The sequence below is a fragment of the Podarcis vaucheri genome (assembly GCF_965113315.1).
Source record: "Podarcis vaucheri genome assembly, chromosome: 2".
NCBI lineage: Eukaryota > Metazoa > Chordata > Lepidosauria > Squamata > Lacertidae > Podarcis > Podarcis vaucheri.
In genome coordinates, this window is record NC_138760.1 from 688,694 (window position 1) to 703,483 (window position 14,790).

General features: G+C 44.2%; 1 protein-coding gene and 1 long non-coding RNA gene across 4 annotated transcripts in view; both read left to right on the forward strand.

The window, feature by feature from the left end:
- GMIP (GEM interacting protein) overlaps nucleotides 1-14,790 on the forward strand; it is a 108,791-nt gene that overhangs the window by 30,672 nt on the left and 63,329 nt on the right. The window lies entirely within an intron of this gene.
- On the forward strand, nucleotides 6,805-9,689 carry LOC309524548. Its single transcript, XR_014215996.1, has 2 exons — nucleotides 6,805-6,875; nucleotides 8,076-9,689. It is a non-coding gene; the product is annotated as an uncharacterized lncRNA (long non-coding RNA).

Below are 14,790 nucleotides of genomic sequence, written 5' to 3' on the forward strand. Positions count from 1 at the left end.
GTAAACTGCCCCCAACCCCATCCCCACTAAGTCCCCTGGCACAAAACGCACTATTCCATTATTGCAACATAAAACCTCCAGATAAAAACCTGGCAAACCAAAGGCTTGCCATATCAACACAAGAAATACAAAACAAACTAGGGGACACCCAAGTGCCCTGGCTAACATTATATTACCAATTACATGCCCTTTTAAATAATCCAGTAGTAAAATCAGCAGCAACTAGGCCCTTGACAACCTTCGAAAACCTCCCCCTAACAACAAAGGGGCACAGCAAAGGGATAGTATCCACAATATACAAAATACTACTCCAAAATCCCACAAACCCCCTAGATGTAATCAAAAAACAATGGGAGGATGACATAGGCTATGAGATTAACCCCACCCAATGGACCAGAATGTGGTCTAAACCTCCCTTTAAATCCATATCAGCGAAAAGAAAAGAACTCACTCTGAAAAACACTTACAAGTGTTACCTAACACCATGGAAACTAAAGCTAATATGCCCAGGAACCTCACCAAAATGCTAGAGGATGCAGCTACACAGGCACATACCTACACATGTGTTGGGAATGCCCTAAAATCCAACTCTTCTGGACATCAATCATACAAGAAATATGCAAAATAACTAAGCAAGTATTAGAAGTCACCCCAGATAATTAGCCTCCTTACCCCCCACCATCCTGGGGGGGGGGGCTGCCCTTGCCTGCTGTGCCCTATACCACCCCCGAATTTGTGGGGGTGGGGGCACTAGGCACAAAGCCCTCCTGTGGGATTCCGGCACTCCTGGACACCGTCCCTGATCCGCACCACTAGCTGCAAGAACTTCAAAAGAAACAATTTGGATGAAGCTAATTGCACATATTTCAACGAAGAAGGGGGAGTAAAGACTGCTGACAGAAGAGATCTCTGATAAAACAAGACAAGAATAAATCATGAGAAGATACGCCAAGATACGGTATGGCAAATGACTGATGGGGGAGGGGGGGAACTTTCCCTTCTTTCCTTATGTGATTAAACAAGAATCCCCGCCCCTCACGAGTCATAAATGTCGTTTTAAGGACTTAAGCTGTGGATTTAAGACTGTGTGGAGATAAACTTTCGAACCAAAGCATGTTTTAAGAAGAGCGTGGAATGTACAAGAGCTCTGGAATGACGCAGTTAAAATTGCCGTCGCCATATTGGGAAGTTCTGTCGGAGGTTTTGAGTCTGGGAGGAGAAATAGAGCTGCTTTTATACTGTGGGTGAAACTCCTCAGAGGGACTCAAGAGCGACAGTTTTGTGAGATAATGATGGAAAGAGTGATGTTATCTATGAAGGTGATGATATATGAAAACCATCTTGATTTGAGGATTGGAAGAACGGAAAAATTCACACAGGATTAATATTGGTGTTTATCTGCTTAAGGAGACTATCAGAAGAGATCATAAAGAAAAAAGAGAAAATATATGAACAAGATGTGATGTGGAAACAGCAAGATAAGACTGGATAGAATTATGAACTCTGTTTGGACTGATTTGGTCTGCTTTGGACATTAATGCAGTAGTAAGAAGATGATCAGAATCCCCCTTCGGATCTTGAAATATGGGTCCCCCCAACAAAATTTAAAATTCGGCTTTGTAATTCGGAACTTATGTGATGTGACTTAATTTGATTTGATTGGCCGGTTAATAAAAATTATTAAAATAATAATAATAGAAGTCACCCCAGAACTGGCCCTCCTAAACATCTTCCAAGACAATAATGCCTACTCACAACACAAAGAGCTCATAATTCACCTACTCTCAGCAGCCAGATGCACTATAGCCAGACACTGGAGAGACCTGTCAGGAGTAAGCATAGACCAAAGGTATCAAATAGTATGGGAAACAGCCCTACTAGAAAAATTAACCAATAAACTGAAACTGACACGGGGACAAATAGAAGAAGACGCCTTCACCCCCATATGGTTCCCCTTTATCACATACGCAGCCCAACAAGACAACGACAAGAATCCACCGACAGCATACAAATCAATCACACATCCCACTTACACACAAAAACAAAGTTCACCACAGCCAATCAAAAGCAATCAACCACACCCTAGGCCAACCCCAACTTCTCTCACCACCAAAGAAATACAAGCAAATAGTAAAGAGAACCCACACAAGTGATGCTGACACAAAACCCCACACATACACTAAGTAGAATAGAAGCCTTGCTGCCTGACCCCACCTCCACCCCCCATTCCCCCCCACCTCTTCCCCCCTTTTCTTCCTAATGTAACACTAATGTCTCAACAAATGAAACTGATCTGTAGAAAATGTAACTTGAAAAAAGAAACATTGCACATACTTTTGTAAACCAAGAAATCTTTAATAAATATATATATATATTAAAAAACAGAACTGTAGCTGTTGATGAGAGATTAAGATCAAGAATGAATGTAATTGGATTAATTAAGACTTGGAAGCAGGATGAAGTAAAATCATCTCACCTTGAAATCTAGCATGCGGGAAGTCATACAAAATGTATAATTGGCTTTATAATTGATATACCGGTATATTTGAATCTGAATTGTAATTTGACATTGATAAAATGTGGTTTATATTGGATTTTAATAATTGGAAATTAATAAAAAATATTTATCTATAAAAGGGTGGCCTTTCCTTCTTGTCACCATGACAAAGAATGGCTGACAAAACATGTGACCAATCTGCATTTAATTGAACTTATTGCTGATGTTGAATAACACGGATACAATATGTACACAGGCATTTCTGCAAACTTTCAGATGAGTAGTCAAAACAGGGCTGGGGTCAAGATGCATCATAATTTTTCTCAGGATGTGAACTAAAGTAATGTAAGAGAAGTGGACCTATTAGGGTCACAAAACCAAAAGGATGGGAGAACAAATGCAGCTGATTGCAGGGGTGCAATCAGGAGACTCCTTCTAAAGGTCTCTGGGGGTCATCCCATGATGTATAGGGTTTTAAAATCCAACCAGGTCAAAATCAGCCAATGTGAAATCCTGGAGAACAAGTTAATTTTTTGTGATGTAACTCCCTTTTCAGTTTCATTTATGTTCATTCACAAGCTTGTTCTGTCCTGTATAGTTTGGCTACTGGATGGAGTCTGTAATATGTCTGTGGAGAGGGTCTGGGTTTGGGTCTGGTGTGGTTGATTGGTGACGGCGTTTTGTGTGCCTCTGGTTCTGGTGTCGGTTTTTGTGGGGAGGGCTAATTTCCAGATTGTTTCCTGCAATCCCTACACAGATCTGGCTGGCACAAGGCACAAAATTACAGCTCGCCCCTATACACGAAGCCAAGCCAGAGCACAACTAAATGCAGCACAGCCATCTTCTCAGAAAAACTCTTCACAAGCTCAAGAGGTCAAGACACGAAAGCTTTAGCAACTAATCTACACTTAATGACCCACCCAGTGGTATTCAGAATATCACTCATGAAATCACTCAAGATATCCCTCAAGTAATTAAGGAACAAAAGAAGAAAAGGCACACTAATCTAGGAACTTCCTCTCTGCCCAGAACGTTGGAGGCTATACACCACACCCCTCAACAGTATTTATAGGAACTCAAACACCAGATTCTGCTCTGTTCCAGTAACAAGAAGCCGAAAGCACCAGCCTGAAGATGACGAGTGAGACCTCGTCGAAACGTCGCCCAGACACCCCGACTCTTACACGGGAAGACACCCGAAGACACCAAAACCTGCATTCCTGTACCCGTGAAAATCTACGAAAGCATATATATATTTGAACATATTTTCTCACAAAATGTACATTACTACAATTTTTATATGTCAAATGTCCTGATCTGTACATTGGTCTAGGAGGTGTGCGTCAAGTCAGTTCATATTGGAATTCACAAAATAATTAATTCTGCAAGTACCACCATCCTGGCATTAGAATTGGTAAAGGTAAAGGTACCCCTGCCCGTACGGGCCAGTCTTGCCAGACTCTAGGGTTGTGCACTCATCTTACTCTAGAGGCCGGGAGCCAGCACTGTCCGCAAACACCTCCGGGTCATGTGGCCAGCGTGACGAAGCTGCTCCGGCGAACCGGCACCAGAGCAGCACACGGAACGCCGTTTACCTTCCCGCTGGTAAGCGGTCCCTATTTATCTACTTGCACTTAAGGGTGCTTTCGAACTGCTAGGTGGGCAGGAGCTGGGACCAAACGACGGGAGCTCACCCCGCCGCAGGGATTCGAACCGCCGACCATGCGATCGGCAAGTCCTAGGCGCTGAGGTTTTACCCACAGCGCCACCCGCGTCCCTTGGTAAAACCTGGTGCCAATTTCCTTCACCTTAATTTTAGTCAAGATGCCAGTGTTGCGTTCTTTTGTGTCACTGGATTCTTAGCCCTTCCAACCACCAGAAGGCTTGCTGCCTTGTCTAAATGCAAATGAATGGAAGGGCTTCATGCTTTCACCATGTTACACAAGGTGCCAGATTCTTTGTACTGTAGATGTGATGGTGGCAGCTAGGGATCACCTGGATTAAATTCGTTTGCAATCAAGTGTTGGGTTGATACTTAAATCAGGGTTACTTGGGTTTCCCTAAACCTCTTTCCTGTTCTCCTTTTAAGCAAAAATCACATGTAGGGATGGAGGGGGAATCTCTTTTAAACTGATTTCAACAAGGAATTTGGTGATTTCAACCTGGTCAACATTTGCTTGCATCAGACTGCCTCTTGTATCAATAACCTGTTTATATGTGTTGGTCTGCCATAGTCAAAATGAAAAAATTCCTTCCAGTAGCACCTTAAAGACCAACTAAGTTAGTTCTTGGTATGAGCTTTCGTGTGCATGCACACTTCTTCAGATAGAAGTGTGCATGCACACGAAAGCTCATACCAAGAACTAACTTAGTTGGTCTTTAAGGTGCTACTGGAAGGATTTTTTTCATTTTGACTATGGCAGACCAACACGGCTACCTATCTGTAACTGGAACCATGGAAGGCACCACATTGAGCCGCATGAAATGGAAGTCCATGGTATCTGAAGAAGTGTGCATGCACATGAAAGCTCATACCAAGAACTAACTTAGTTGGTGCTACTGGAAGGAATTTTTTTATTCTGTTTATATGTGAGCCACTCATGCATTGTTGGGTGTGTTTTTTTGGTTTTTGGTTTAAAGCATAATTAGGTACATAATTATGTACAGTATACAAATAATGATAATAATGATAATGATGATGATAATGATGATGATGATTTATACCCCGCCCTCCCCGGTTAGGACCAGGCTCAGGGCGGCTAACATCAAAGTGTATAATACATTAAAAACATTGTCAACCAATCGATTAAAATACAGCTTAAAATCAAATTAAGATCAGAATAAAATCAGATAGCAACCCACAAATTATAACTCTAGGGGTTTATTAAGTGCTCCCCAGGCCCAATTATTTGTGCTGATCTTATATGAGTCAGTGGGAGGAGTTAGGGAGGCTACTTACTGTACATGCAGGGTCTTATAAAAAGAGGGGGGGGGTCAGACTGGGCCCCGACCAAAGGCCTGGCAGAAGAGCTCCGTTTTGCAGGCCCTGTGGACAGATGTCAGATCCCGCAGGGCCCTGGTCTCTTGCGACAAGGCATTCCACCAGGCTGGGGCCAGGGCTGAAAAGGGCTGGTCAAGGCCAGTCTGACCTCTTTGAGGCCTGGGACCTCCAAGGTGTTATTATTTGTGGACCGTAAGGTCCTCCGCAGGGCATGCCAGGAGAGGTAGTCCCCTTTAAATCTAATGAGCCACTGGGGGGCAGGGTCCCGCAAGGCCTGACGGAATCCATCAGGATCCAACAGCCTCCATGGGCGGGGCCAAATAGGCTCGCCACTCAAGTGGGGGTGGGGGTGGGGAGTCAATCCTGGCTTTCAGAGTGTAGTGATCAGACCACAGGGGAGGACATACTCACAACTATACCTACGCCAAAGATCAAATCCAGTGTGTGGCCTGCTTGATGTGTGGGGCCTGAAACAAACTGGGAGAGCCCTAGTGGTGCCATGGAAGACACCAGGTCCAGGCAGCATCTGCGTGGATGTTGAAGTCTCCCCAAACTAATAGGTTAGGGAACTCCAGGGCCCAGCCTGCCGCTACCTCCCGTAGGTCTGACAGGGTGGCTGCCAGTGCACTAGGTGGTCGGTACAGCAGCCAGACAGCCAGGCTCTCCTCAGTGCCCCACACCAGGCCAACATATTCAATGCCGGAGATCGATGGCGCTGGCAGAGCCCTGAAAGGGCAATCCCAGATTAACAGCACCACCCTCCCTCCAGTCTGCAATTGGTGGAGGATGGAGAAACCTGGGTGTGCCATCTCGCACAAGGCGACTGTTTCGCCTTCGCACACCCAGGTCTCTGTCACACAAGCCAGATCAGCCCCCTGCGAGATTAAGAAGTCTTGCAGGGTGGCAGTTTTATTGCCTATAGACCTGGCATTGCACAGCACCAGTGATGGAGGTGGGGAATCCCTGCTCAGCCTACCCTCGTCCCTTGAGGTGGGGTGCAGATTGGAAGAGGTTCAAGCATATCTGTATCTTAAACCCCTTCACTTATAATATTTGCTCCCACCGCCATACCTCCCTCGTCCCTCAACAGTGGTGATCCCAAGCCCCATGCTGGCCTCCCTTGCTAATATCAGGGTTCTCCTTTCCCAACCCACTAATACCCTTACAATTTTGGCAACTCATATAATATGCATAAAAGAGTTGTATTTCTGTACTACATTTCTGCAGTTATGAGTATGTTAATATGTACACATTTTTATAGTTATACATATGCATTGTTGTATGTATCCCTTTAGGTATATGGTCAGTTTAAGAAACCTGGAGTGCATATGCATCTATTATTATGCATAGGATAATGTGTGTAATTATGCATACAAGGTAGGAGATTTAGCCTTATTTTTAGTGGAACTGGGGGAGGGGAACTTGCTCCTTGTTGAAATTAAGAAGTGAGGCAGAAACTGGGAGTGGGTGGGAAACCCATGTAAAGGAGCTCAACATCAAGATTTTAAGAAAACCCCTCTCTGGATCACCTGCTCCCTTCTTCACTTGGGAGGATTGCCGCCAAAGAAGTCAGTGGAGGCCAGCCCACGCTGTCCTCTGGTGTGTTTTTTTGTTTTACAGTGGTACCTTGGGTTATAGACGCTTAAAGTTACAGACGCTTCAGGTTACAGACTCCGCTAACCCAGAAATAGTAGCTCAGGTTAAGAACTTTGCTTCAGGATGAGAACAGAAATCGCGCAGCGGCAGGCCCCATTAGCTAAAGTGGTGCTTCAGGTTAAGAACAGTTTCAGGTTAAGAACGGACATCCAGAACGAATTAAGTTCTTAACCCGAGGTACCACTGTATTTTTGAAGAGGAAGTTGTCAAAGTGTCTGTGGTGAATTGAGGCTTCATGTGAACAAGGGTAGGGACTCAGGAGTTCTCTTCAGGGCTGGGAATAGACACTCTTCAGCTCCTTCCCCCTCTAAATCCTCTCCAGCCTAATTCTCATATTGATATTTGAAATATACTCAGAGTCCTGCAGTGATTTCATGCTCTTTATTGCAGCTTGTAAAACAGTGATTGAATTTCCCCCCAAACCCCAGACTTTTATATACATTATTTACACAATGGGTCCCGTCTGATTTGCTGATTAGCTTCCTCCTGGGGTCTGATTGGGCTGCTGCTGCAAGCCAATCAGTTGTTGCATTCTAGGACCCTACTTGCCTATTTTTCTAGGATCCAAGCTTAGGACATAACAATATTGTTGGGCGGCAGCCACTGAAACACCAGCCACATATAGGACTGTTATGGTACCCTTCCCCCACCTCAGCCTATTACTGATAGGTGTGCAAGTGAAAGCATGTGATCTCAACAGGGATGCAAGTTTACACCAAGATCCCGCACCCCATTTATATTCATTAGCCACATCCCCAAAGCCTGTAAAATGCCCTTCTCACCAATGCCTACATATGCCACTTTTCTCTGGCTCTCAAAGGTGCCATCATGGAGTAAGAGCAGGAGTCTGTTTGTTTTAGATGACCTCATCAGCACAACTGCATGAAAATGATGGTGAAAATTGCTTTCCCCTCCCCACAGGGAGCTGCCACACACAACTGGCTCCCCATGCAATCCTGACCCCACACAAATCAGCATCTCAGGAACTGTTGCACCACAAAGGAAATGTGAGAACTGGATCACCATGAACATGGAATTAACATTCAGGGAATAAGGGCCAGCCTCAGCAGCTAGCACCCTCAAGCAGCACTGGAGCCCCTGCAGCAAGCAGCTGGAAGGAGGAAGCATTTGCCACATTCATTTTCCCACAATGCCCTGGAGCATCTGGTACAGTGTCACAGCCAGGCTTTCTAGGAAATCATCACGAGGCATCCACCAGAGGAGGAGGAGGTCCGTTCTTGCCATGGTCCCTTCAGACCTCAAAGTAGCCCTGAACAGAGGCGGATTTAGGAGAGTGTGGCTGGTTCAGTCGCACTGGACATGGAGCCTCTGGAGTGCCGCAGGGGACTCCACAACTATGATGTAGCATGGAAGGCAAGGGTGTGTGGGGGCCACTAAGGGCGCATTGGAAGATGGCCGACAATACCATCTCTTCGTCTCACACGAGGCAATTAAGAGGCTAATATGGGAGTATGTAGCCTTCCTTGTTTCCCCAGGGAATGGGGGGAAACACTGCCTTCACCTGCGGTTGTCATAAATCACCCCCGAGTTCGAAAGAAGAAGGGGGTGAGGGCACTAGGCGCACAGCACTCATGTGGGATAGCTCTCCCGACGCCGTCTCTGATTGCGCGACCTGGTTGCAGGAGCTCAAAATAACAATTAGAGAGAGCAGCAAATGCACATGTTTCGAGTGAAGAACGGGAGTTTAGACTGCTAATTGAAGTGACCTCTGTGAAGCTGAGCGACGGGCTGGATTCAACAGGAAAATATATCAAGAAGAAGATACATCAAAGGGTCGGTATGTCGGAACGGGACAGAAAGGGGGGGGACTTTTCTTTTTTCTCTCTATGTGATTACCTAACAATCCTTCCCCAAGAAGTTACCGTTGCACAATTGACTATAAGCGGGATGATTAAGAAACTGTGTGGAAATGAATTACTAACCAAAGGCATGGTTTATGGAGATCTGGAAAAGAATCAAAGGCTTTTGGAATGGCACAGTTATAAAAAGAGAGTCGCCATGTTGGCAGGCTTTGCTCCAGGATTGACGATTAAGAGGGGGGGAGGCCTTGGCTTTGTTATTATATCGGACTCTTGGCAGAACCCCCTGAGAAAATTGAGAAGGGAGTGACAGGCCTGCGAAGATTAATGAGCAGACATGAAGATTGTTTTTATGGAAGTGATGAAATGCGTCTGCTCTCTGAATATGACTCTTGGATGAATGGAAAAATCCACACAGGATTATAAAAATGCTTGTTTTCAACTCGCTTGTGGAGATTATCAGAGGTCACAAAGTAAAGAAAGGAAAAATATACGAAAAAAACAAGAAGAGATGAGGAAAACAACAAAGAAGGAATGGATAGAATTATGAACATTATTTGGACAGAATTGTGAACATCAAAGCAGCAGCAATAAGATGACCGGATCCCTTTCGGAGCTTGAAACATGGGTACCCCCAACAAAAAATTAAAATTTGGCTCTGTAATTTGGAATTAATGTGATTTGATTGGTTTGTTAATAAAAATTGTTATTTATTTTTTTTAAAAGGAAGGCAAGGGTGTGTGAGAGAGAGATGTCAAATTTTGGCATTGCATAGGACACCACTGAAATTTGTGATCCCAAGGTCTACCACTGCCCTGAAACAGATTAGGGGCTTGTTAAGTTTATGGAAGGAGTGCCTTGCACTGAAAACATGCAGGAAAGGCAGAAATGTTATGCCTTTAATAGCAAGCAAAAATAAACAGTTGAAAGTTTTCCCTGGCAGGGATGGTTGCAAATTGTGGTTGAGGAGTGCCAGGCAGCCAAAGTGAGCTGCTAGTGAAGTTCACAGTAAGAGGTGAGGAGTAGGAAAATACAGTTCCCAGTAACAGAAAGCAAGAAAGGAATCTGGACACTCATGTAGAGGACAAAAAAGATCTAGTTCACTCATGAAGTGAGAAAATGTCAAACTGAAGGTGCCCATCTCAAGGATGCCTATGAGGATCTACATACAGCAACAGTGTTTTGTGTTGTGTCGGTTCCTATTTGTTATGTGCAAATGGCTTTAGATACCTATTAGGTCCATCAATTACCATATAGCATATATTCAACAAAAAAACAGTGACAATTATTTGTTGACAGCTGGACATATAAAGGGCCCCATTACCTTCAGTAGCTGAGGGCCTCATCAAACCTCAATCTGGCCCTGATCACAGCCATGCAATGTCCAGGGCTGCAGCAACTTTCCATGCAGAATGTGGTTTGTTCCCCCAACTCCACCCACCATATAATTTTTGGAGAAAAAGAACGCAAATGCTATGCAGATAAGCAGTCTGTTGGCAAATGGCCTTTGGGAGGGTTGCTACTGAGTTGTCTTCTGTGGCTTTGAGAATGCAGAAGTAGGGACAGAAAGTGCCATGACGTCCTCCTGACTCCGTCTTTTGCCACATCAGCCTGCAGTTCTTTATATCTTCTGAGCGTTTTATGTCTTAGGTTCAGTCTTGCCAAGATGCAGTATAGATACGTTGGCTTTGACAAACCCCAGGCGGAATCACTTTCACTTTTATCCCACAAGGTGATGTGATCATTGCACAGTGAAGTGCAAAGTTGTTTGTAAAAGTCTGCTAAAATAACACCCTGGCCCTACAGTGACATTCATGTTTTCAATAAGTGTTGAAAGTTCAAAACCGGTTTGGAAAGAGAGTGAGAGAGGGCTCCTTGGGGAGTCCTGCAGTCCTGCCATCACACCATGAAGGCCCTAGAGCTGGTATTAATATAGAAGTAAGCATTTTCAAAATAATGCAAAATTCTTTTTTTTTTTTTAATCATATTTATTGAAGTTTCCAAAATACAAAAAATAAAAGTACAAAGAAAAAATAAAAATAAAATACATTTAAAACCTTACTTTCATTACCAACTTTCTGGGACTCCCCCCTCCCCCTCCCAACCGTATTCCCCTTTCATTAATTTGGTTCTACAAGCTCTCACTCCCAATTTAAAACTTAATTTGTTTGACCCACTATTCAATTTAAATTAAACAATCATTCCAGCATCCTTCATCATTAATAGAAAGAAAAAAAAGTTTTTTCCCCGAGGTCCGCCCCAGTTTCCTTCCACGATTTCCCTTTTTTTAATAAACACGTCCAATCAGCATAAGATAATATACAAGAAGCTATATAAAGATAAAAAAGATAAAAAATATAAAAAGATTCAAAAAATAGTTACACAGCCTTTGGATTCCAAATCTCTCCCCCCCCCTTTCCCCGGTTTGAATTCCCCATGTCTATCAGTCTATCTTCTGTCAGCCTGAAAATCTCAAATCCATGGCCAGATTTTTCCCCAGTTCCACCTTGCCGGTTTTTTTAAAAATTTATTTATTTTAATGATATTTAACTTCAAACATCCAATCTAAAAAAGACCCAAAGGGCCTTTAGTTTTCTTGGTCTTTAAAGCTCCCCCCATTGTTCTTTCCATGTCGTAGTCAGTCCTTTGTTCTTTTTTCTTACTTTCTCAGGTTTCTTGTCCTGTTCCGCTGCAAAACGTTCTAATTCAGAAATTTGGTACCTCTACAGGGATTATTGTTGTTCAGGAACAAAAACTTACGTCCAGTCCCTTCCTTTCTTCAATAGAAAATTCTATTGTCTCCTTTAATATAAACACCCCTGTAGACGAAATACTGCTTCAGTTTTGCAGCTTTCCCAGGAGATAACAAGTCCTGTACGATTCCAAGGGTATTTTTCCACTTACGACAGTCCTTGTAATGTCTCGAAACCCCTCTAGGGGGATTGTAGTAACTTTGTTTCCTCAGATCCAAAAGTCCAATTGTTGTTCCTTATTTTCAACAGTTTATATCCAAATTGTAGCAAATTGTAACAAAATTAACCAGCAAAGTCCTCATAGCAAAGTCCTCTTTATATTCTCCAACTTTGACAGCTACTTTGACAGCTGTCAAAGTCTCCGTCTCTCTTCACCAGGCTCTCTCACAAATCGCCCCGGTTTCCAGGGGTGGTTACATTTTCCTTCTCACCCTCCACTCTTCTCCTCCAGCACAGTTCTTATAATTTCCCATGGTGGAATTAATAATTTTTGTCAAAAATACGCTTCTCTCTCGACCTTGGTTACCCAGTCCTTGTTTTAGAATGTTTACGATAGGGGGGGGGGACTGACTTCCTTTTTGGATCTCCCCCGCTCGTGCCAAATCCGAAAAAAATTCCTTTTTTTCTCCTTTTAAATCCGTTTTCCGAATTACTCACGGGTTGTTGTTAATAGTCCGAATTTTCAATAGAAGAAGTCAGCGCTCTCTGTCGAATGGCATGCGGCTTCGCTCGGCAGGGAAAGCAGAGGACTCACAGCACCACGCTACTCCCCGGCACCCGATCCGTAGCCTTTAAAAAGGCTCCTTCACGAGTCGGGAGGGCGCTAACGGTGCCAGCCGAGTCACCCATGTCCACGGGCTCCGTGCCCGTGGTTTTTAAGGGTCCCCGCGTCGCCGGCGCGGTAGGACCCAGCCCCTGCCGAGCAGACTCCCTCCGCAGCTCGGAGGGAGTCCGCCATTCGGCGATGGCGCCAACCCGGAAGTCCAAAATAATGCAAAATTCTGATCATGATTGCTGCACAGGTAGATGTGAAATAATGGACATAGGTGTGAAGTCTCATGTGTTTCAATGTTCTTTGCTTTTCACACATAATTTCTGGTACTTGTCCCTGGTAAATCAGTTCCTATTTTGACTTTTGGGGAGATAGGGAGATGCCCTCAAAGACAGGCTGAAGATGGGCACCCCAGCTCCCACAAAAAAAGGAAAGGAGGTTGAAGGAGGTTTAAAGGGTAGGTTGATGTGTATGTTCTTGGTTTATGTTCATTTTGCATTTGCCTCTGTCAAATAGGCCTTGCAGGTTTTTATATTGTTTCAAAACCCTGCAAAACCTGTTTGATCAGAGGTGACTGTGGCACACGCAGAAAAGTTTTTTGTATACCAGAGGCAGGCAGAAAGTTTTCTTCTTTGGCAATCACTTGTAGCTGAGTAAGATTGTCTTCCATGAACATGGTCTTAACAGAGTTTTTATAACATTATTCTTGTTTATAAAACCCAATTAAAAAACAAACAGTGAGTCTGTGAGTGATTGTGGAGGCCAATTCTGGATCCACATGTCCTTCCACAGTGGGGACATAGGTTTCCAGGTGGGAGTAGATCATGATGAGGATTTGCCAAACATGCCTTCCTCTTAGCAAGTTTCTCCCTTTCATCCTCAGTTCAAGGATCTTCAATGTCCATGACACCTTTGGTAAAGGCTGTTCTCCAGCTGGAGTGTTGGCAAGCCAGTGTTTCCCAATTGTCGGCTGTGGTCCACAGATGGACTCCATATTGCTTACTATTTGATGCCAAAGAATGCTAGACTAGGAGGATCTTGGGTTGATCCTTGGTCTGCACAAATATACAGAAACATAATAAAACATCAGACATTAAAAGCTTCTCTATATAGGGATGCCTTCAGATGTCTTCTAAAGGTTGTGAGGTTACTTATCTCCTTAACATCAGAAGGGAGGGTGCCACTACTGAGAAGGCCCTCTGCCTTTAACCTCACTTCTTGCAGCGAGGGAACCACCAGAAGGCCCTTGGAGCTGGACCTCAGAGATGGGAGTGGAAGCTCCTTCAGGTATGCAGGGCTTTAAAGGTGAGCACTTACACTTTGACTTGTGCTTGGAAACGTACTGGGAGCCACTCTCCTGCCCCGGCCCTGCTACCACGGTAAAGTCTACCTCCTTCCAAATCTGAGTTATTTAATCTGCAAAAAACTTCGCAAAGTCATTTCAGGAGATCTTGGGAGTCCTCACCAGAACCCAGTGGTGAAAAGGATCTGTTAGATTCCAGACTGCCTGAAAGAGTCTCCTGGTACTGTTTTCTGCAGATGCAATAGAGGCAGTGAAGAAGGTCCTCTTTGCCGTTGCTATCGCCACTCGGTAGGCTCGACGTTGAGCTCTAACCTGTGTCTGGTCCGATTCAGAATGAGTTTTCTGCCACTGGCGCTCTAGCTGTCTCAGTGATTGCTTCATCACCCTCCGCCCTGGAGAAAACCATGGGGCTGTCTGGGCTCCATGCAATCAGAGAGGGTGCTTTGGAGCCAGGCAGTCAATAGCCTTGGTTAACTCTACATTCCAGGGAGCCACCAGGGAATCAGCTGAAAGGCCATCAATATGGGATAAGAGCCATAAAGTGTCGGGTGGGCCATTCAAATTAGTACCTTGTAGAATTGTTCATTAATTTTAAAATGCTAAATCCTGTACTAATACTAGCCCTTTTTTATGTTCTGAAGGAAAAGTGCATATTCAGAATAGCTTCGGATTGGTTATGCTTTAAACAGTAAAAGAGCCTGAGTTGGCACTCTTCCTTTGCAAAGTGAAAACACAGAAATGAGCCCTGGGGATTCTTTTATAAAGACCACCCAAAGTGAAGCTGACCCATCCCTGGTTTAACATTATGACAGCAGTCCTTCAACAGTTCCAGACCCAGAGCCCTAACCCTCACCTAAACAAGCATTTAGGGACCCACTTCATTTGCTTCCTTTGTACCTGAACAGTGGAACTGCTTTTTGCAACTCCATATATTGTCAAGCCTTAGCTCCCATCAGCCCTGAATGGGGGTGGGGGCATAGATGAACCA